This window comes from Sarcophilus harrisii, chromosome 4 (assembly GCF_902635505.1).
Source record: "Sarcophilus harrisii chromosome 4, mSarHar1.11, whole genome shotgun sequence".
NCBI classification, from domain to species: domain Eukaryota; kingdom Metazoa; phylum Chordata; class Mammalia; order Dasyuromorphia; family Dasyuridae; genus Sarcophilus; species Sarcophilus harrisii.
In genome coordinates this window covers 419,808,726-419,830,668 of record NC_045429.1, presented here as the reverse complement: position 1 = coordinate 419,830,668, position 21,943 = coordinate 419,808,726, and positions in this window count along the sequence as shown.

Below are 21,943 nucleotides of genomic sequence, written 5' to 3'. Positions count from 1 at the left end.
AAAACAAACAATTGTTTAAAAGTAGAATACATATAATGGAAAAGGAGATAATAGAAATCTGCTCAAGAAAACAACTGCCTTAAAAATACATTTGGTCAGCACCAGCCCTGAAATCAGGAAAACCTGAGTTTAAAGCTGGTCTCAGACACTTAATACTTTCTATCTGTGTGACCCTGGGCAAGTCACTTAACTCTAATTGCCTCAGCAAAACAAACAAACAAACAAAAAAATCAAACACACATAAAAGTACATTTGGTCAAATGAAAAAGGAAGTACAAAAGCTTATTGAGGAAAGCAATTCCTTAAGAGTAAGAATTGATAAGTGGAAGCTATAGACTCTATGAGGCATCAAGAATCAATCAAATAAATTCAAAAGAATGAAAAAATGGAAGAAAATGTAAAATACTTCATAGGAAAAACAAGTAATCTAGACTGGTGCTCTATCCACTGTGCCACCTAGCTGCTCCTACCATATAGTTTTTATATGTAATATAGTTATTTATAATCATATAGTGTTTTAATATGTAGGCAGCTAGGTGGTTCAGTGGATAATCTGGCACCAGGACTGGCATCAGAAATCCTTGAGTTCAAATCTAGCCCCAGACACTTCCTAGCTAGGTGAAACTAGGCAAGTCACTTAACCCTGTTTGTCTCAGTTTTTCCCATCTGCCGAGAAAACCCCAAAAGGAATCACAAAGAGTCAGACACAACTGAAAAATAAACAGAAAAAGTATATTGGAAGTGATGTGAATACTATTTTAGATAATTGTCAATCAATTCCAATTTTACATGCATTGGCTAGAGATATAAGCCTTGCTTTGATAACAAAAGGAGAGGAACTCCCTACCAGTAGGACATAGGCATTAAACACCGAAATCCTGCTCATGAATCTAATGGCTCTTGAATCCAAAAGGCATGGTGGAGGGAAATTCCTCATTACTAAAGCATAAGGTTCAAGTCCTAGCCTTTCTCTCTTCAATGAAGGCAAGGAGACTTGGTCAAGAGATAAGGCTGCTGAGACTCCTTGTGCTGGTGGCTCATGGATCTAAGAAGGAAGAAATTACATACTACTTAAACACAAAGTTCAGTGACCTATCTCTTCCATTCTCTGGAGAAAACAGAGAATAACAATGATGTTCCTCATCCCTCTTCAGCTTGAGAACCTCCAGTTTTGTTCGTTTTGTTCAGTGGCTAATAAGTTAAATGGCAGTACCAGTGGCACTTTACTACCCATCCAGTGAGATCAGGTAGATTCTGATGAGAAGAGAGGACTCCAAGAGTCATTACATGAGATGCTAATAGTAGCCCACTATCAGAGATCAATGGACACAGAGAATAACTGTAAACAGGGAGAAAAGAGGAATACCTAGAGGAAGGCAGGGTTCTGCACAGGCAATTAGCTATTACCTAGGGGAAAAAAGCTCACCCTCACATATCAGCTGAGGGTAGGAGACAGCCATGCTGTCAAGGGCCTGAGAGTGATTGCTCCATTGAGTGGGGCTTTTTATAAGGGTCTTCACTGAATGGGTTTTATAGAATTTTTCAAGGATGCTCCTTTTGTCCATTTACACAATGGTGGTGGTACCCATCTCTAGGGGCAGAACAAACAAAATCTTACCCAATGTTTCAATCTTGGTCATCTTGATGATGATTGTTGAATATCAAGAGACAGAGTAGGAGACAGTCTGATTGCTTTATGCCAAGAAACAGGGTAGGAGATGATTGCTTATCATTATACACAGAGAAGACCAAGACCCATAAGCATGTGTGTTTGGGAAGTGGGGAGGACCAGCAAAACAGTTAGAAAGTTTCCATAGTCAATTAAAACTGTGTCACAAGTTAGAATTAAAAGACAAACCCTAGACCACAAAATGGAATCTAAGAGACTTCAAAGGAACACACAATAAGACATATTTCCACTACAAGGTGTCTTTTTAAACAAATATTTCTTTTGTGATAAAGAAAATTAAAAAAAAGCCATCCTGTGCCACAACTGCTTTGCATGTTGAAGAACTTTTTAGAAGGGATGTTATTAGTGCCCTTTGGGGAGACCCTAGAGGTGAGCCCAATTAAGCTTTAAGAGGTTTTCTCTGAGGCTCTAGAAATGAGTCTGAGTCAGAAAGAGCTTGATTGTCCCTCTTTGCAGTCAGGGATCACTAGAATTGAAATAGGTGTGTGTGTGAAGCCAGAACAGGAGCTTGTTAGCTGGTGAGGATATCCCAGAAGCTCTTGATCTGTCTTTATACTATGACAAAAATTGTGCTGATATAAACATTTATTTATATCATAAGCCCTTTGTCTCCATTTTTGACTTCTTTGAGGTTATATGTATAGAACTGGTATCGTTCTTTGGAACACACAGTGGCTCTGGAAGTCTATCACCAAAGTATTTTTTGGTTGGACCAATCCACAAAACTCCACCATTGGTGAATTAGTTTGTTTTTCACAAACTGCTTACAATTCTGAGACTCTACCACCAGAATTGCTTTAATGTACATTTCTCTTAATATTGTAATTTGGATCATTTATGCTTTTTTTTTCCCTAGAGGCAATTGGGATTAACTGACCTACATAGGGTCACACATAGGTTCCTTAACTAGGAAGTGTTAAGTTTCTGAGATCAGATCTGAACTCAGGTCCTCCTGACTTCAGGGCTGATGATCTATCCACTGTGCCACCTCGCTGCCCCTATGCCTTTTCTTTATGCTTCTTCTGACTGAGTATATTGTCATTTGTAATGTGCCAAAGCCTAGTTTTACTCATTACACTGTTTTTTCATTTTTATTGAAGTTTTTTATTTATTTTCAAAGCATATGCAAGCATAATTTTTCAACATTGATCCTTGAAAAACCATTACACTATTTTTAATGTGAAATTTTCCAAGATCATAGCATTCCACTATTCACAACTATAGAGCATCAACAGGTAAAAATTAGCATTAAAGGTAAAAAGCATAAAATGGGCTTTTGTGTCTGAGACACTCTCAAGGTCATAAAAATACTATCTTCCCAAATACGATTCAGTCCCATTTTATCCTTCAGTTTAATTCTTGACTATTGTCTATCTGGGAAAAAACCAGTCTGGAGTTAAGATGTTTGAGTTCAAATTTGAACTCAAAGGCTTACAAACTGTGATTCTGGGCAAGTCATTCAACCCTGTTTGCCTTGGTTTCCTAATCTGTGAAATGAACTAGAGAAGGTAATGGCAAGTCACTATAGTATCTCTGCCAAGAAATGGGCTCACAGAGACTTGGACAAGACTGAAAACAGATAAATAATATAACAAAGCTGCCTACCATATGCTGGAATAAGTTTAGAGGAAGCAGTATATCATGGAATTTACAATCTGATGAGGGAACATGACATACATACAGAGCAGCAATGATAAGTATATTACAGGAGGCACAAGTATTATGCATCATACAAAGGAGGAAGGGTTGTTACTGTCTAGGAAGCACCATGTTAGCTGTGTCCAAATCAGTCAATTAATCTACATTTATTAAGTGTCTACTATGTATCAGGCTTTGTTCTAGGTAGAGGGGATACATGTATAAAGAATAAAATCATGCTTACTCTCAAAGAATTTACAATCTAACAGGAATCAACAACAGGAAGATATAAAGTAGCACCGTGCTAAGCACTTTCAAAATACCACTTCATACAATCTTCTCCATTTTACAGTTGAGGAAATTGAGGTAGTCAGAGGTTAAATGATTTGGCCAGGGTTACACAACTAGTACCTGAGACTGGATTTAAATCCAGGTCTTCCTGACTCTAGACCTAGTGTTCTATCAACTGAGCTACCTTGCTACCTAGTAACAAGTTCATGTGTAAATATACATAACAAATGTAAAGTGAAAAAGTACAAATATTTTTAAAGTAGAGTATTTAATTCTAACAACAGATAATCTAGAGCTAACTCAATATTTATCCAAGTAGGAGAAACCATTCTAGGTTGGATCTGAAATTCAGTTTTAGCATTAGTTACTCTAACTCTGGTGTCTTCTATGTGTGAGCTCTAGAACAAAATGTGTCAAGAATTCAAGATATAGAAAATCATCAATATACTCCCTTTCACTACAATGAACACACATGGAGAGAAAGGGAGGCTCCAACACTGCAATCATCAAAATTAAACAATTCTCTCTGTATCCGTGTCTCTATTTCTGTCTGTATGTCTCTCTGTCTCTATCACTGTTTGTTTCTATCTCTGTCTAGTCTCTTATGTGTCTCTATGCCTCTCTCTCTCTCTCTCTCTCTCTCTCTCTCTCTCTCTCTCTCTCTCTCTCTCTCTCTCTCTCTCTCTCTGTCTTCCTCTCTGTTTCTGCTACTGTGTCTCTGTCTCTGTCTCTCTGTGTGTTTCTCTCTGTCTCTGTCTCTTTGTCTCCATCTCTGTCCATTTCTGTTTAGTCTCTTATGTTATCTCTATGCCACTTTCTCTGTTCCTCTCATTCTCTGTCTCTGTCTCCTCTTTCCCTCTCTCTCTCTCCCTCTTTCTGTCTCTCTCTCTGTCTCTCTGTTTCTCTCTGTCTCTCTCTCTTTTTTTTTTTTTTTTGCTGAGGCAATTGGGCTAAGTGACTTGCCCAGAGTCACATAGCTAGGAAGTATTAAGTGTCTGAGACCAAATTTGAACTCAGGTCCTCCTGACTTCAGGGCTGGTGTTCTATCCACTGTGCCACCTAGCTGCCCCTATGCTAAGTACTTTTTACAAATATTATCTCACTTGATCCTCACAACATTCCTGGGAGATAATTGCTATTATTATCCCTATTTCACAGTTGAAGTAACTGAGGCAGGCAGAGGCTACACAATGTGTAGGATCCTGCTTCTGAGACTGGATTCCAATTCAGGTCTTCTTGACTCCAGTCCCAGCCCTTCATCTGCTGCACCATTAACCTTGGGTTCCCAGAGAGTCAGCCTTGTGGCTGTACTTTATTTTGAGGTTCCTTGATATAGGGAGAGACATACATTTAAACTATTCACAACTGTAGCTCCTAAGCCTCAACTGTTATACCTTTTACTTAAATTATCCAAGGTAACACCATTAACAATCATGAAAATTTACTAAACAAACATTCAAAATCCATCCATCATAATCATAATGATCCTCTCCTAATCTTAAGTCACACTCTTCCACCGGTGTGTATAATTTCCATGGAGAAGATGTCTATAGGTACAGTGTCCATGGACATAACATGTATGGAAAACTAGCAGAGAAACACGTGAGAAGGTAGCAAGGTACCAAGTATTCAGATCCAGGAGCCTTGATGTCCTTGTTTCCCGTAGGGCATAATCTGCCCCACACATGAGCTCCTGGGTGAAGCTGCTCCTTTTTAAAGCATCACCAGTCTCCATCTAGACAAAGCCATTTGTCTGCTACTCTAGGGTTAATTTTAACAAATAGTCTTAAGTCTGAGATGCTCAGAGTTTCTCATGTTTATTCCCTTTTCTGGGCACCAAAGCCACATCTCACTCTTACGCTTAAAAGCAGCCTCTTTAAGTCTGTAATCACCAATGCTCTTCTCATCTGCACTCTAGTTTTGAAAGATTTTCTCTCTGAAGTCATAGTGAGAATTCAAGGGCAACAGAACCTCTGAGAAGTTTTCATTCTAGCAAGATAGAAAATTAAAGGCAGCCTTTCCCTTCTCCAATTTTTCATACAGTGAAAAATTCTCTTTTCTTTGATCATCTCCCAGAATCAATGTTCTCTTACAGTCAGATGAGTTCATGTATCTGTTGCTCTTTAGTCATATTGTACTCAATAGGCCCTGCCTCTGTCAGCTCCTCAATTCCATGTTCTTCTGATGTCTGTATAACAGTCCTCAGCTTTTGTTCTTGTTTCTCCAATATCTTCTCTGATTTTTGCTTCACAATAACATTCCTGCCTGAAAATTAGCCTCCTTTGTACGTAGCAACCTACCTCAGTCTTAGATTGCGAAACCCCAAATCTGTATTTCTGTCAGATTAAGAAAAGTAGTCATGAAACAATTTTCCTTAGCTCACCTAAACATTTGGGTATGAGAAATGAGGAAAATGACTCAGACATAACACCAAGGTTTCAAATGTAAAAGGCTGCTGAATGGAAATAACCATTGACAGATACTGTAAAGTACTGAAAGGAAGTATAAGTTTACAGTAAAAAGTGCTTAAATGTATTTGTATATAGGTTGAGTTTGAGGTGAAAGTAGGACATCCAAGTAGAGATGCCCTTATGCAGTTTGAGTCTTGGGTCTAGAGCTCCAAAGCTGATAAAAATAACAATAAATAGCATTAAACAGTGCTTACTTACTGTGTGCCAGTCACTGAACAAGACATTTGCACAATATTATCTCATTTGATACACATACACATATATCCCCCCATATAAAAAGTATATGTGGGTGTCTGTGTGTGTGTGTGTGTGTGTGTATACAAACATACATACTTATACATGTATACATATACACACATACACACATACATAGATATACACACAAACATATCTATTTATCTATACACATACATAAACACATCTATTTGTATCTAATGGTAGCCATCTCTATGGTGGGGAAGAGAGAAGAAAAGAAGAAAAAAAAGAAATTTACATATCTTTATTATATATTTTAAAGGAATAGCAAGTTGTACCCAATTTTTAGTTCAATGTGCAATCATAATTTTAAAGCTTTTTATTTTTTTATCACTTTTTATTTTCAAGATATGTCCATAGTAGTTTTCAAAAGTAGTTTGCAAAATCTTGTGTTCCAAATTTTTTCTCCCTCCCTTCCCTCCAGTCCCTCCTCTAGGTGGCAAGTAATTCAATATATGTTAAACATGTGCAATTCTTCTATATATATTTCAACAATTATCATGCTGCACAAGAAAAATCAGATCAAAAAGAAAAAAATGAGAAAAAATGTAAGCAAACAACAACAAAAAAGTAAAAATACTATCTTATGTTCACTCAATCCCCACAGTCCTCTCTCTGGATGCAAGTGAATCTCTTCATCACAAGACCACTGGAATTGGCCTGAATAATCTCATTGTTGAAAAGAGCCATGTCCATCAGAATTGATCATCATATAATCTTGTTGCTATGTATAATATTCTCCTGATTCTACTCACTTCACTTATCATCAGTTCATATACATCTCTCCAGGCCTCTCTGAAATCATCCTGCTGATCATTTCTTATGGTACAATAATATTCCATAACATTCATGTACCGTAACTCATTCAACCATTCTCCAACTAATGGAAATCCACTCCATTTCCAGTTCCTTGCCATTACAAAAAGGACCGCTACAAGTATTTTTGCACATGTGGATCCTTTTCTCTTTTTTGTTATCTCTTTGGGATACAGGCTCAGTAGAGACACTGCTGGATCAAAGGGTATACAGAGTTTGATAGCCCTTTGGGCATAGTTCCATATTGTTCTCCAGAATGGTTAGATCAGTTCTCAACTCCACCAACAATGTATTAGTGACCCAGTTTTCCCACATCCCTTCTAATATTCATCATTATCTTTTCCTGTTATCTCAGCCAATCTGAGAAATATGTAGTGGTACCTCAAAGTTGTCTTAATTTGTATTTTTCTGATTAATGATGATGTAGAACATTTTTCATATGACTAGAAATGGTTTTAATTTCTTCATCTGAAAATTATCTATTCATTTCCTTTGCGTATCAATTAGAGAATAGCTTGTATTCTTATAAATTTGAGTCAGTTCTCTATATATTTTAGATATGAGGTCTTTATCAGAACCCTTGGATATAAACATTTTCCCCCAGTTTACTGCTTCTCTTCTAATCTTGTTTGCAGTGGGTTTTTTATACAAAACCTTTTAAACTTAATATAATCAAAATTATCCATCTTGTATTTCATAATGTATTCTACTTCTTCTTTGGTCATAAATCCCTTTCTTCTCCACAGATCTGAGAGGTAGACTATCCTTTGTTCTTCTAACTTGTTTACAGTATCATTCTTTATGTCTAAATCATGAACTCATTTTGACCTTATCTTGGTATAGGGTGTTAGGTGTGGGTCAATACCTAGTTTCTGTCATACTAATTTCCAATTTTCCCAGTAGGTTTTGTCAAATACTGAGGCTTTATCCCCAAAGTTGGGGTCTTTGCGTTTGTCAAACCCTAGATTACTATAGTCATTGACAACTTTGTCCTGTGAACCAATCCTATTTTACCGATTGACTACACTCTTTTCTATCTTAGCCATTACCAAATGGTTTTGATGACCACTGCTTTATAATATAGTTGTAAGTCTGATACAACTAGGCTACTTTCATTTATATTTTTTTCATTAATTCCCTTGAAATTCTTTAAAAAAATTTTTTTATTATAGCTTTTTATTTACAAGTTATATGCATAGGTAATTTTACAGCATTGATAATTGCCAAACCTTTTGTTCCAATTTTTCCCCTTCTTCCCCCCCCCACCCCCCCATGGCAGGTTGACCAATACATGTTAAATATGTTAAAGCATATATGTACTAACAGTTTATTCCCTTGAAATTCTTGACCTTTTGGTCTTCTAGCTGTACTTTGTTATTATTTTTTCCTAGATCTCTAAAATAATTTCTTGGAAGTTTGATTGGTATGACACTGAATAAGCAGATTAATTTAGGTAGAATCATTATTTTTATTATATTAGTTTGACCTACCCATGAGAACTTGATATTTTCCCAAATGCTTAGATCTTACTTTATTTGTGTGGAAAATGTTTTGTAATTGTGTTCATGTAGTTCCTTTGTCTTGGCAGGTAGACTCCCAAATATTTTATATTATCTATAGTTATTTTAAATGTAATTTTTCTATTCCTTGCTGCTGAAGTTTGTTGGTGACATATAGAAATGCTGATGATGTAAGTGAATTTATTTTGTATCTTGCAACTTTGCTAAAATTGTGAATTGTTTCTAATAGTTTTTTAGTTGCGTCTCTAGGATTTTTTTAAGTATACCATCACATCATCTGCAAAGAGTGATAATTTGGTTTTCTCATTACCTATTCTAATTCTTTTAATTTCTTTTTTCTTCTCTTTCTGCTGAAACGAATAGTTCTAATACCATATTAAATAAGTAATGGTGATATTGGGCAATCTTGTTTCACCCCCGATCTTATTGGAAATGGTTCTAGTTTATCCCTATTACATATGATGCTTGCTGATGGTTTTAAATAGATGTTACTGATCCTTTTAAGAAAAACTCCATTTATTCCTATATTCTCTAATGTTTTTAATAGTAATGAGCATTGGATTTCATTAAATGCTTTTTCTGCATCTATTGAGATAATCATATGATTTCTGTTAGTTTGGTTATTGATGTAGTCAATTATGCTAATAGTTTTCTTAATATTGAATCAGCCCTGAGCATTCCTGGTATAAATTCTACTTGGTCATGGTGTATTATCCTAAGGGTAACTTGCTGTAATCTCTTTGTTGATATTTTATTTAATGTAATCATCTTTTAAAAAATATAATGTTATGTAATTGCTTGTTTTAGTCCATAAATTAAAAATAAAATTGATTAAAAAAATTTTAAAAGAGAATAAGTTTAGGTTGTGAATGGATTTTTTAAATTTGGAAGCAAAGAGGAGAGAAATGAGATCAATTTGGTTGGGAGAGAAGGGTTATGCAAAGATGTTTTAGGACTGGAAAGACCTAAGTGTGTGTACATGCAGGTGGGAAAAAGCCATCGGAGAAGAGATTAAAGAAGCAGGAAAGAGAAGGTGGCAGATGCTAACCCAAACAAACATGGATCAAAGTGAATTAGCCCAAGTGAAGAACAGGAATAAAAGTTCCTCTATGACCAGAGAGAAGAGAAGAATAAGTCTGAGAATCTATGAGACTAGGAGGTGGATGGGGGAAAAAAAAGGAGTTTCTGCAAATGGCCTCATTAACTAAGAGGTTAAGTGATGTGCTCTAGCTGTGGGGTGTGGCATTGTGGCTGTGAGTTTTCGGAAACATGAATATTCTATAGGGATTGAGAAAGGTAGTCAATATATTGAACAATTGGTGAAGGACCAGCTGAGGTTATACAATATCAGTCCTACTGGGTAAACCCTTACTGGATTCATGACTTTCTCCAATGATTTTCAGCAGCTCCAGAGCAGGAAAAGAGAAATTGGATGCATTAATTACAAAGGCGTGAGGATTCACAGGTTCAGAACAATAAAAGATCAGTAGTATAAAGGATTTCAATGTAGTAGTTAGTGAGATATTCATTTGAGGAGACACGTGAAATCAAAGTAGGAGGAAAGTACCAGAGCATGGGGTGGTTATAGGATTAGAGATGAAATAAGGAAAGGGTTGATCATATAAGCAAGAGGGGAAGTGAGATAGAAGAAAAAGATGTTGTCTTTAAATAATTAAATCATTAAATTTGGGGTCTTACCTCTAAGACTGAATTGAGGCAGAAAAGGAAGCCATAGAGCTGAACAGACTGATAAATTATGTGATTAAGAATGTTTAAAGGAAACATTGAGTGACCCACATGGTACATGGGTACCCACTCATCCAGAATCCATATGAAGCAAGGATGCCAAACAAATGTTAATATTAATGTCAAATATTCTAAAATATTTACTATGGAAGAACAATGGTATTATATTTCACATAACGTATCAGAAGAAGTAGTCAGCAATAGTCAACAGCATTCAGCAGCAGTGGACAGCAATAGTCAGTGGCAGAGGTCAATGGTAGTCAGCAGCAATCAACTGCAAGTCAGCAGCAGTAATTGTAATAGTATCAGCAGTAGCAATCAACAACAGTCAGCAGCAATCAACGGCAATAGTCAGTAGCAGTAGCAATAGGGGCAACAATAGTCAACTGCAGTAATAGTAGTATTAGGAGCAGCAGTAGTCAGTCAACAACAGTCAAGAGCAGTCAAAGGTCAGCAGTAATAGTCAGTAGGAGTCAGCAGGAGTCAATAGTAATAGTAGCAGTAGTCAATAGCAGTCAACAGTAGTAACAGTAGTCAGCAGCATTAATTGTAGGAGCAGCAGCAGCAGTTAGTAGCAGTCAACAGCCATGGTCAGCAACAGCAGTAAGAGTAATAGCAGCAGCAGTAGTCAGCAGCAGACAAGAGCAATAATCAGTAACAGTAGTCAATAGCAGCCAGCAACAGCAACAATAATCAACCCAAGTAATACTAGTAATAGTAAGAGCAGTAGCAGTTAGCAGCAGTCAACAGTTAGCAGCAGTAGTTAACGGTAATGGCAGCCAACAGCAGTAGTCAGCTACAGCAGACAGTTGCAGTAAGAGTTGTAGTCGAAGTAGTCAGCATCAGTCAGCAGCAGCAAACAGTCAGCAGTTATAGTCAGCGGCTCTCAGCAGTAGTAATAGTAGTAGTAGTAGCAGCAGCAGGAGTAGCAGCAGCATGTCAAGGTTTCCAAAGTATGCTGTGTTTGTGTTATTGATTGGTTCATTCCCATTAACTTGAACTATATATCTTCTCTCTTTTTTGGATAAACTTGAGAAAACTATCAACCACTGATGCTTCTGCTTCCTCTCCTCTGGCTCTGGCTTCCAGCCATGTCATTCAACTGGAACTGGTGTCTCCAAAGCAGCAATGATCTCTTAATTATCAAATCTAATAGCATTTTCTCAGTTCCCATCCTTTGAACTCTCTGTGGCCTTTAAAAAGGTCTATTAATCTCATATCCTGGGCATCCTTTTTCTTTTCTTTCTTTCTTTTTTTTTTGTGAGGCAATTGGAGTTAAGTGACTTGGCTAGGATGACACAGCTAGTAAGTGTTAATTGTCTGAGCAGGATTTGAACTCCCGACTTCAGAACCAGTGCTTTATCCACTGTGCAATTTAGTTGCCCTTGCGCAGCTTTATCTCTTTAAGTTTTCATAACACTCTCATGAGGTTTCAGGTGGCATTTGAGGTATTATTTCAGATTGGGCATTAGAATCAGGTCAAATAAACCTAAGCCATTATTTTCTTTCATGGGTGGCCAGTCTAATCTTAAATAGTAGGTGATTTAAATGACTGACCCAAGAGAAGCAAGAGCATTATAATAGTATGTTTGCTTATCTTATAAGAGCACAATTGTCAAGCCTAGGACAACTATACATGCTGGAATTCTGATTCAGCTGAATCAATGCCAAGACCTCTTAGGCAATCCCTTTTCTCTCCATGGAGAATTTTCTTACATATTAATAAATGAGTCAGAATATAGTGGAGAATCAATCCACCAGATTTGAGAATATAGGAAGATGCCTCAGTAGGAGGCTTTCACAGGGTCAGGGAGCAGGTCACCAATGCAAATCCTTCTTTTACGCATAAAACAAAGACACATTTATACTCTAGCTGCCCCTGAGGCAGGGGCTGCTATCAATCAACATGTTCTAATTATTATGTGGTTTATAATCCTATCTTCCTCACAGTCTAGTTTCTCCTTCCCTAGACCCCACTTTAAAATCTTATTCACACCATAGCTTAGGAACTCCCCTCTTAAAATCCAATATTCTTGCCATGTTCTTTGCTTTTCTTTATGATATCTATAAGACTAACCATAACCTATTATATCACTCTTAAGCCCATGGGTTTTGAGGTTTTGGTTTTGTTTTTTGTTTTTTTGACCCCACTTTCCCTCCCTCCCCCATCTGTTCATAGGATATACAGCCACCAGTATTGCTGTGCCATAATGGCAAAACACTAATTGTCTATGTTTATCTGAGGCTTTATTTGTTAAATTTTCAGTGTGAGCATTAATACCTAGGAAGTTGGCAAATGTTACCAGGGCCTGATTTATTACTTTGTTGATTGTCTAGACCAGAGGTGGGAAACCATTTTCCTGCCAAGGGTCATTTGGATATTTATAACATCATTTGGGGGCCATACAAAATTATCAACTTAAAAAGTCAAGCAGTGGGAGGTTATTGTGCCTAACTTTCAGTTCATCATCACCTTTGATTGCCTTGGCAGGACCAGATCAAATGATTTTACAGATTTTATACCACATTCCCCACCCCTGGTCAAGACTTAAGAAAGTAACAGAGAAAATGTTGATAATACAGATTAAATTTAAAAGTGTTGCACATGCACTTTTTTCAGCCTCAGAGAGCTGGTTGTTAAACATTTATCAGCATATTTCTGTTTCTGTGTTGTATGTGTGTATAATTAATATATTCTATTATTTATCCTATATTAATTCTCTGAGATAATTGTTATGTATATACCATATGGGATATGTGCATATCCCAGATGCATATGTATATCTCATATCCATACTCTATATTTGTGAATGTTTATGTGTGTATGTAAATGTATGTGTGTATATATAAATGTATGTGCATTTTTTTCTTTAGAATTGATTGTATGACATGGGAGACATTGGCACAGAACTGCCCCCATCAGAGAAAGTACTGTGTTCTATGAGCAAAGTAGAGATGAATTGTCTCAGAAAAAATGCAAGATGTGCAAAGTTAGAGAAGCACCCCAAATGTTCATAGGGACAACTTGTGTCTGATCTTTGCCAACATTTCCACTTACTATACACACATGTTTTTAGAATCTAGAAAGGTCAATGTATCTACCATGATCTTTCTAGATTGTTGTTTCTTTTCTTCTCTATGACAATGGTTTCTCTTTGTAACTTCAGATTTTCACTTTTGAGATTTTCTTTTCCCTCTTGGGTTTACTTCCGTCATACAATTTTAGGTTTTAACTATCCTTCCTCTAGATTTCCTTATGTCTGCTCGCCCAAATTCCTAAGTATGTGCTTATATGTGTGTTCAGTTTTCTTTCTTCTTATCTATCACAAATTTAGTTATTAGAACCCCAAAGATCCCACCATTTCTATTTCATAAACTAGTTTTTTTTTTTCAATCAAAATCAGTTCCTGAATGCTCATTCCCTTTCCTTTCTTTGTAAAAATATGACCATTAGAAATGCTGAAAATCAGAGAAGATAGTAATAAAATGGAAAGTACAAAAACTATTGAACTAATTAATAAAACTAAAGAGTTGCTTTTATTAAAAAAAAAATAGATAAACCTTTGGTTAATTTTGATTAGAAAAAGAAAAAAAAAATAAACCAAATTACCAGCAGCAAAAATGAAGAGGGTGAACTTACCACCAATGGGGAAAAAAAACTAAAGGAAAATTAAAGGAGCTATTTTGCCCAACTTTATGCCAACAAATATACAATCTGATTGATATGGATGAATATTTATAAAAATATAAATTGTCCAGCTTAACAGAATAGGAAATAAATTACTTAAATAACCCCATTTTAGAAAAAGAAATTGAACAAGCTATCAATGAACTCTTTAAGAAAAAAATCTCCAGAACCAGATGGATTTACAAGTGAATTCTATCAAACATTTAAAGAACACTTAATCCCAATACTATGTAAACTGCTCAGAAAGCAGGGGGGAAAAGAGTCCTGCCAAATTGCCTTCCATGACACAAATATGGTGCTGATACCTAAACCAGGAAAAGCCAAAACAGAGAAAGTATTTGAGAATACTAAAATTAGAATGGGGTGGTACAAAGTTTTGATTGGTCAGTTTCAAAAAGGGAAAAATTACATGATTAGTCAAGGAGAGGAAGTAAGTAAAGGAAAGAATTCCCATATTTTGTTCAAGTTAATGTTCGTCAATACATAATGGGTTAATTAATCATAATCTCATCCTAACAGCATTAACTATCAGAATTTATTCGAATTTAAATCTAATGCTACTTAATTCACCAGTACAATTACTGATACTTATTCAATTATAATTACAATACCAATTAAATTACAATGAATTTATCAAATTGAGTATAAGTATAAAAATATTCTCACATTAGAGGTGACCAGCATATAACAACAGAAGAGGGAGCTTTGAGCATTCCTGCCTCATTGAAATGAAAGAAACCAAGTGTAAAGAGAGGTACCAGCAAGAGAGCTTGAGAGTAGTTTCTCCTTCCTCAGAAACAAGGCAGTAAAATTAATATTGATCCTTCTGCCCTGAACAAAACAACCAAAAGAAAATCTTTCTTCACATTCTCTCTGTCTTTGTCTCTCTGTGTGTCTGTCTGTCTTTCTGTGTCTCTCTGGTCTCTGTGTCTTTCTCTGTCTCTGTCTCTGTGTCTCTGTCTCTGTGTCTCTATCTCTTTGTTTCTCTGTCTCTGTTTCTCTTTGTCTCTATGTGCCTGCCTATCTCTGTCTCTATCTCTCTCACCACTGACTGACTCTATCCTATGATGAGAAGAGATTAATTCTAACCCAAAGCATGGGTAGAGAAGATCTAGTAGCATGTATAATACAGTGGAAAAAGCACTCTTAAAGTCAGGGAACTTCAGATTCAAATACCACTTCCAACTAATAGTAGCCGTTTGAACTAAGTAAATAATTTCCCATCTCTCTGAGACTTGCTTTTCTCATCTGCAAAATGGGACAATAATGCACTGTATACATGCCTGGGTAGCTCTGTGAACCTTCAAGCATGGAACCTATAAATATTCCCTCTTCTATTGTTATCTTTTTCCATAGGGTTCAGATCAAGACAACTCCAGGCCAAGTAACTGATGTAAATTATATGAGGGAGGCCCGAAAAATGTGTCCCCTTTAATCTGTAAAAGAAGGGTGATTCAGGGTCTCAAGCTCTCGCCTGGGAAACACATACCTTTCCCAGACTACGCCCTCCCAAGTTAAATGGTCTCATTCAGTTGGAGACTTTGGCCTGATAGTCCTATTGAGTGGCTCAAACTCCCAGTTAAGTAATCTCATTCAATGCCCCACCATCTCTGGGCCAAAGATCAAAGCAAGCCCCTATATATCTAGGGCTACATGCCCAGCTTTGCAAGCATCTTAACAAACCATGCCCACTGGTGAAGTTATTCTCTTGTCAGTGTTAACCTTTGTTATCATCCTAACAGTACCTTTTTGCCCACTAAGAAGTCTGTCTGCCTAGCAAGCTGGCTTCTCAGTACCAATAAATCCCTTTTGTCACACAGATTTCAGGATTGCAAATGCTTTCGCATTGGACTTGTGCCTCTGACCACAGGGGATTTCCCAATTCTCACACCTCTTCACAACTACCACTAACACCATCATTTGGTTCCTTGCACCTCATCATAACTATCGGGATATTTAATGCTTCAAAACTACACATAGCTAGATAAAATAATTGCTTTTTGTAGTTTAGTAAGAGTATTTGAGTGTAAACTTGTCTTCTCTTGACTCATTGGAAGCCTTCCTATTTGTTACAATGCTAGTAGCAGAGAAGCTAACAGGGATGATGGATCATTATCCTACCATCATCTTTAGAATCTCCAGCAGTCCAGCCCTTGGCAGACTTCCCAAGGAGCCCGTACACCAGAAGTGACTGCAATACACTGCAGCTGAGAGGAGTTCCCAGAATGAAGTTGGGAATGGGTTTCTTCAATAGAAACATGAATAACAGTACTGGGTGTTGTGGTGAATGGTTTTTCTTGTCTGCCTATTTAAAGATGTAAGGGAAGGTCCTGTAAAGTGACTTCTCTGAAAGTAGAAGGAACTCACTGGGGATTCTTTTAATTCCACGTGTCATTACTCATCATTTGGTACTTTCTTGTCACTCCTGATTCTAGGACGTTGGTGGCTCGGAACACTTTGTCAACAGCTCCCAGTTGTAGTTTTAGTTGCATCTGGTAGCCAGTGCAGTAAACAAATATATTCCTCTCATGGAAATTCTGGCTGTGTTTCCATCTTGACAACATCTCTTATATAGATCTCCTTTCCGCTCACACAGCCACCTCCCTAGTTCAGGCTCTCATCACTTTTGGCCAGAGTTATTGCAGTAGCCTCCTAATTGTAGTAGCCTCCTGGCCTCAACCTTCTCCTCAGTCTAATCTATTCTCCATTCAGCTGCCAAAATAATAGACATGACCAAGTCTTTATCTCTGTCTCTCTCTTCCTCTCTCTCTTTTCTCTCTGTCTCTCTTTTTCTCTCTCTCTCGCTCAAGCTGCCTTCCTCTCTCAATTTCTGTCTGTTTCTCCTTCTTTCTCTGCCTCTCTGCCTCTCTGTGTCTGTATCTCTTTTTCTCTGTCTGTCTCTTTTCTCTACCTGTTTCTGTTTTTCTGTCTCTATTTCTGTCTCCCCTTCCCTTCCCTCTCCTACCCACACATGCATACACACACACATAAACACACACACACACACACACACACACACACACACACTAAACTTCAATAACTTCTTATAATCATAAAGGTTAAATAAAAAATTTTCTATTTTGCATTTAAGGCACCTTTATCTGACTCCTTATTGCCTTTCCAGTCTTGTTCTTCATACCCATGTGGTGGAGTGAATAGGGCACTGGCCTTGGAATCAGGGGGACCTGATTTCAAATCCATCCTCAGATACTGAATAGCTATGTGATCCTGGGTAAGTCATTTAAGCTGTTTGCTTCATTTTCTCATCTGTAAAATGAGCCAGAGAAGAAAATGGCAAACCATTCCAGTATCTTTGCCAAGAAAGCTCCAAAAAGAGTTTCAAAAATTGCATGTAACTGACAGGACTTAGCAACACAATCCAACCATAGTGCCTACTTGTTCCTCAAACTTAACACTTTGTCACCCAATTTTGCTTTTGAGTGACTTCCCCATACATAGAATGTATTCCCTTTTATCTCAACTTCTTTTTATTTTGTTTTTTTTAACATCAACTTTTATTAATATATTTTGTTTTTCAATAACCTAAATACTACCCTACATTCTCCTCCCCATCCATTTTAATATAGAGTTTTTTTTTAAGAAAAAAGAAGAATATTTTAAAAATCAGCAAAACTGATTCAGATATTAAAAAAAAAAATCAAGATAATATATATGCGTGATCCTGGTTTCCAGCCAAGCCTGTAACATTTTTTTCATGAGATTCTCTTAATTGGTGGAGAGAATGCTGACTCAACACTTCATGCCTGCATGAGGGATGGAATTGACCCAAAAACTTTGGTGAAGAGAGATATTCTTTATTCCTTAGAAGAATCACTCATAGTCTCAGCTTTTCTTTCCTGCTCATTCAAGTTTCAGTAAAAGTCTCATTTTCTTCTAAGAGCCTTTCCCAATCCTTCTTTATTTTAGTGCCTTCTCTCTTCTGATAATTTCCTATTTATCCTCTACAGTTGTTTGCATGTTGTTTCCCGATTAGACTGTGTATCACTTGAGGGCAGGGAGAGCCTTTTGCCTTTTTATGTATCCCCAGAGTGCCTAGCATACAATTAGCATAAGTGCTAATTGACCACCTAATTTAGGATAAATTTCAGATTCCTTTTAACCATTAATGTTCTTTACCAGCCTAAGAATGATTCTTCCTGGCTGTGAAAACAGAGGCAAAATAACAATTGAATAATAACACTGTCTTTTCATTATTTTCTACTATTCTACCATGCTGCCTAAAGTGGTTCTCTTCCTTCTTTGAAGTGGGAGACAAGATTGCCACACCTCCACCCAAGATCTTTGAAGGATTGAGAAAAGACAGTGGAAAGAAATGTCACAATATGAGAGACAGATAAATATTGTCCCAATTTAGAAAAAAAAAGTACAATAGAATTTGAACACTTGAAAACAGTCAGTAAGCTTGACTTTAATTCCTGGCAAAATAGTTTATTACAGGAATGGCTTTTGAACATTTAGATTGAAAAGTAATGATCTCTAAGAGCCAGAGTGAATTCAAAAACAAAAAATGTCATTTCCTTTTTTTTTAATAGTTGCTAGATTAGAGAAATGTTGTAGATATAGCACACTTTGTTTTTAATAGAGTATTTAAGAAAGTTTTTCATGCTATCTGTGTTCTTTGAAAGGCATAATTTCCAGAAATAAGAAGCTAAACCCATTGTATTCTGGACCACATCTATGGTACTGTAATGAATTATGGGCATCATATTTTGGGAAGGACATTGATAAGGTGGAGAAAGTCTACAGGAAGATCACCAGAATGGTGATGGGCTTAGAGTCAATGCCATATCAATCAATCAAAAGGTATTACCTATGATATTAGATGCCAGGAGGCAGCTGGGTAGCCCAACAGACAATAGTTTCGGTCTGGGAGGCAGGAAGACTCATCTCCCTGAGTTCAAATACAGTTTCAGACTCTTACTAGCTGTATGATCCTGGAGAAGTAATTAACTCTTTTTGCCTCAGTTCCCCATCTATAAAAAGAGCTGGAGAAAGAAATGGCAAATCCTTCCAGTATCTTGTCAAGAAAACTTCCAAATGGGATCATGGGGAGTTGGACACAATTGAAAAATGAATTAACAGCAACAAAATGTTAGGTCCTATGCTAGATGTGTGAAATACATAGTCCCTACCCTCAAGGAGTTTAGACATTTGTCAGGAACGACAACATAGGAACATATAGTTCCTGCCCTCAAGGAGTTTAGATTTTATCAGAAATGACAACATAGGAACATAAACAAAATAAAAATAAGATAATTTCACATGAAGATAGGTCGAAGGAAATAGGGATATTTAACAGAAAGAAGAGAAGAAAAGATAGTTATCTTCAAATACTTAATAGGTTGTCACATGGAAGAGAGATTAAACTTGTTTGTCCCCAGGAGGCAGAACTGAGGGGTAAAATGGGTAAAGATTATAAAAGTCTAGTTTAGGACTAATATCAGGAAAGATTTCCTAACAAGCAGACCTGGCTGCTTTGGAAGCGGAAGGGATTGACTTGAGAATAGTGGGTTCTCCTTCACTGGAGGTCCTCAGATGCTAGATAACAACTTCCTACATGTTTTGAATTAGGGATCCCTTTTTGGGACATGAATTGAGATCCCTTTTAATGCTGAAGTTATATGATTTTGTTCTCGCAAAGATGAAAGTATATAGCCTCTATGACACTAAAGTTAGACTCAGAACTGGCTGAATGGCCAGAGTTAGAGTTGATGTTAATGGATTGAGGATTTTATTGGAGCACCCCATGGATTTGTTCTTAGCCCTATACTGTTTAAATTAGATTCAGTCTCAAATGCCAATAAATTTGCAGGTGACTTGAGGACCCCATAAGTTGGATATTAGAGTTAGGGTCTAAAAAGTCTTTGCTAGGTAACATGATATGATGGAAAGAGGGTTAGTTTTGGAGTCAGAGGATTGAGGTTCAATTTCTAGCTCTGCCACTTACTACTGATACGACTCTGAGTAAGTCATTTAATTATTTTGGGCTTACTCTTCTGAAAAAATGAAGAGGTTTGACTTTGATGGACCAACTCTGAATCTATGATCTGTGCTTTTATGAATAAAGATCAAATTTAATAAGATGCAGTTTAATATTTTACCCCAACTAAACGTTTATTGTTATTCTTTCCTTTATTCAATTTAATATTGATAGATGCAAAGTACTATATTTCGATTAAAAAAGCCAACTTTACAAGTATAACATGGAGAATACATGATTATATGATAGTTTATATGAGGGAAAAAAGATCTGGGAATTTTAATAGACTGAGAACCCACAAGAAAATGGTATAATATGGCTGTCCAAGAAGTACATGTGAGCTGTGATTGAATAAATGGAAATATATCCAGAATGAAAGAGATGATGGTCCCTCTGTACTCTACCCTAATCAAAACATATCTTGGTTTTGTTTAGTTTGGAACTAGAGGAGCGCTTTGGTAATAGGATCCTAGTGTAAGATAAGGTTCAGAGGATCAATTATGACACACAAAAATATCCCTAAGGGGTGATCTCAAGGTAAGGAACAGGGATGGTAGATGCTGTGAAGTGGGTGATTGTTGGGATGGTGCCTCCAATTCCTGGGTGCTTCCAGGAAAATAAACTTACTTCTGTTGGTACCCCGAGCAAGGGTAACCTCTTCTAATTATAACTATATGGCCTACTATTATGAGTGATATGCAAAAGAGCTTAATATAAGTGACATGTCCTACTAAAGAGAATCTGCTTGTGAATGTCTTCAGATAGATTTAAATGTGAAAGCAAATCTCATTCAGTTATTCAGGAAGAGACAGAACACAAAGGCAAAAAAGAGAGGAAGCTAGAGAGTTAGGTGGGATGATGAAGAAGAGGACCAGAGGGAAATGGAAGGATACCTCTCTTATTCTTCCCTCCCCCCATATCTTTCTCTCCTTTTCATGCATATTGTATTGTTATTTCTTGGCAGCAGAAGATCCTCTTGAGAGAATTATTTTATTCTGAGCAATGAGGATTTCAATAAGGATGAAAACAATGGGGAAGATGAGGCTACAAACAAGACCAGCTGCCTCTTTCATATGAAGGAAAAGGGGCTGTAGCTTCCCAGATCTCCTTAGATATTCAGGAGGTGCTTCTATCTTTCTTGGGCAGCAGGAAGATGGACGGCCATAATTTGAGTCATATGTTCATAGGCAGTAGCATTTTTCCCATGCTCTCAAGGGCTCCCCTTTGATGGTAATAATGAAGACTAGCAATACTTATGCTAAGTACTGCCTGTTTATTATGTGGACAATTTGGTTAGTGAAAGAGTCAGGAAAAAAGAACATTTGTGTGTGAAATGCTTTAAAAAAATAAAATTTAGAGAAAGCACAGTCCATCAAGTAAACATCCTTGTAAGAAGACATCAACTGTGCTGAGAACAGTCTCTCTCAGAGATGAAAGTCTGAGCTTAATATGGGAAGGGCTACAAGGCATTGTTGTAGCCCAACTATTCATTTACATATGACTGTTTTCAGAAGTTTTGAAGGATAAAACGGAGAAATATAAATCACAGAACTACCTGTATCCCATGACAATTTTTTTTTGTGGTTTCTTTGTAAATATACCTAATGGAATTGTAGATTTTTAAATCTAAGTTAGAAATGGATCACTATTCATGAATAGGCCCCTGATTTGAAGCATTAGAGATCACAGGTGATTAGATGAAGATGAAACATGAGAAACCAGAGAGCAGTAGAATGAGAAGACATATCAGGAATCTGAAGAGAGAAGCTGACAGAAAACTGCCCCTTGTCACTGTGGAGAGGACAGGAACATCACAAGATGTTAGCT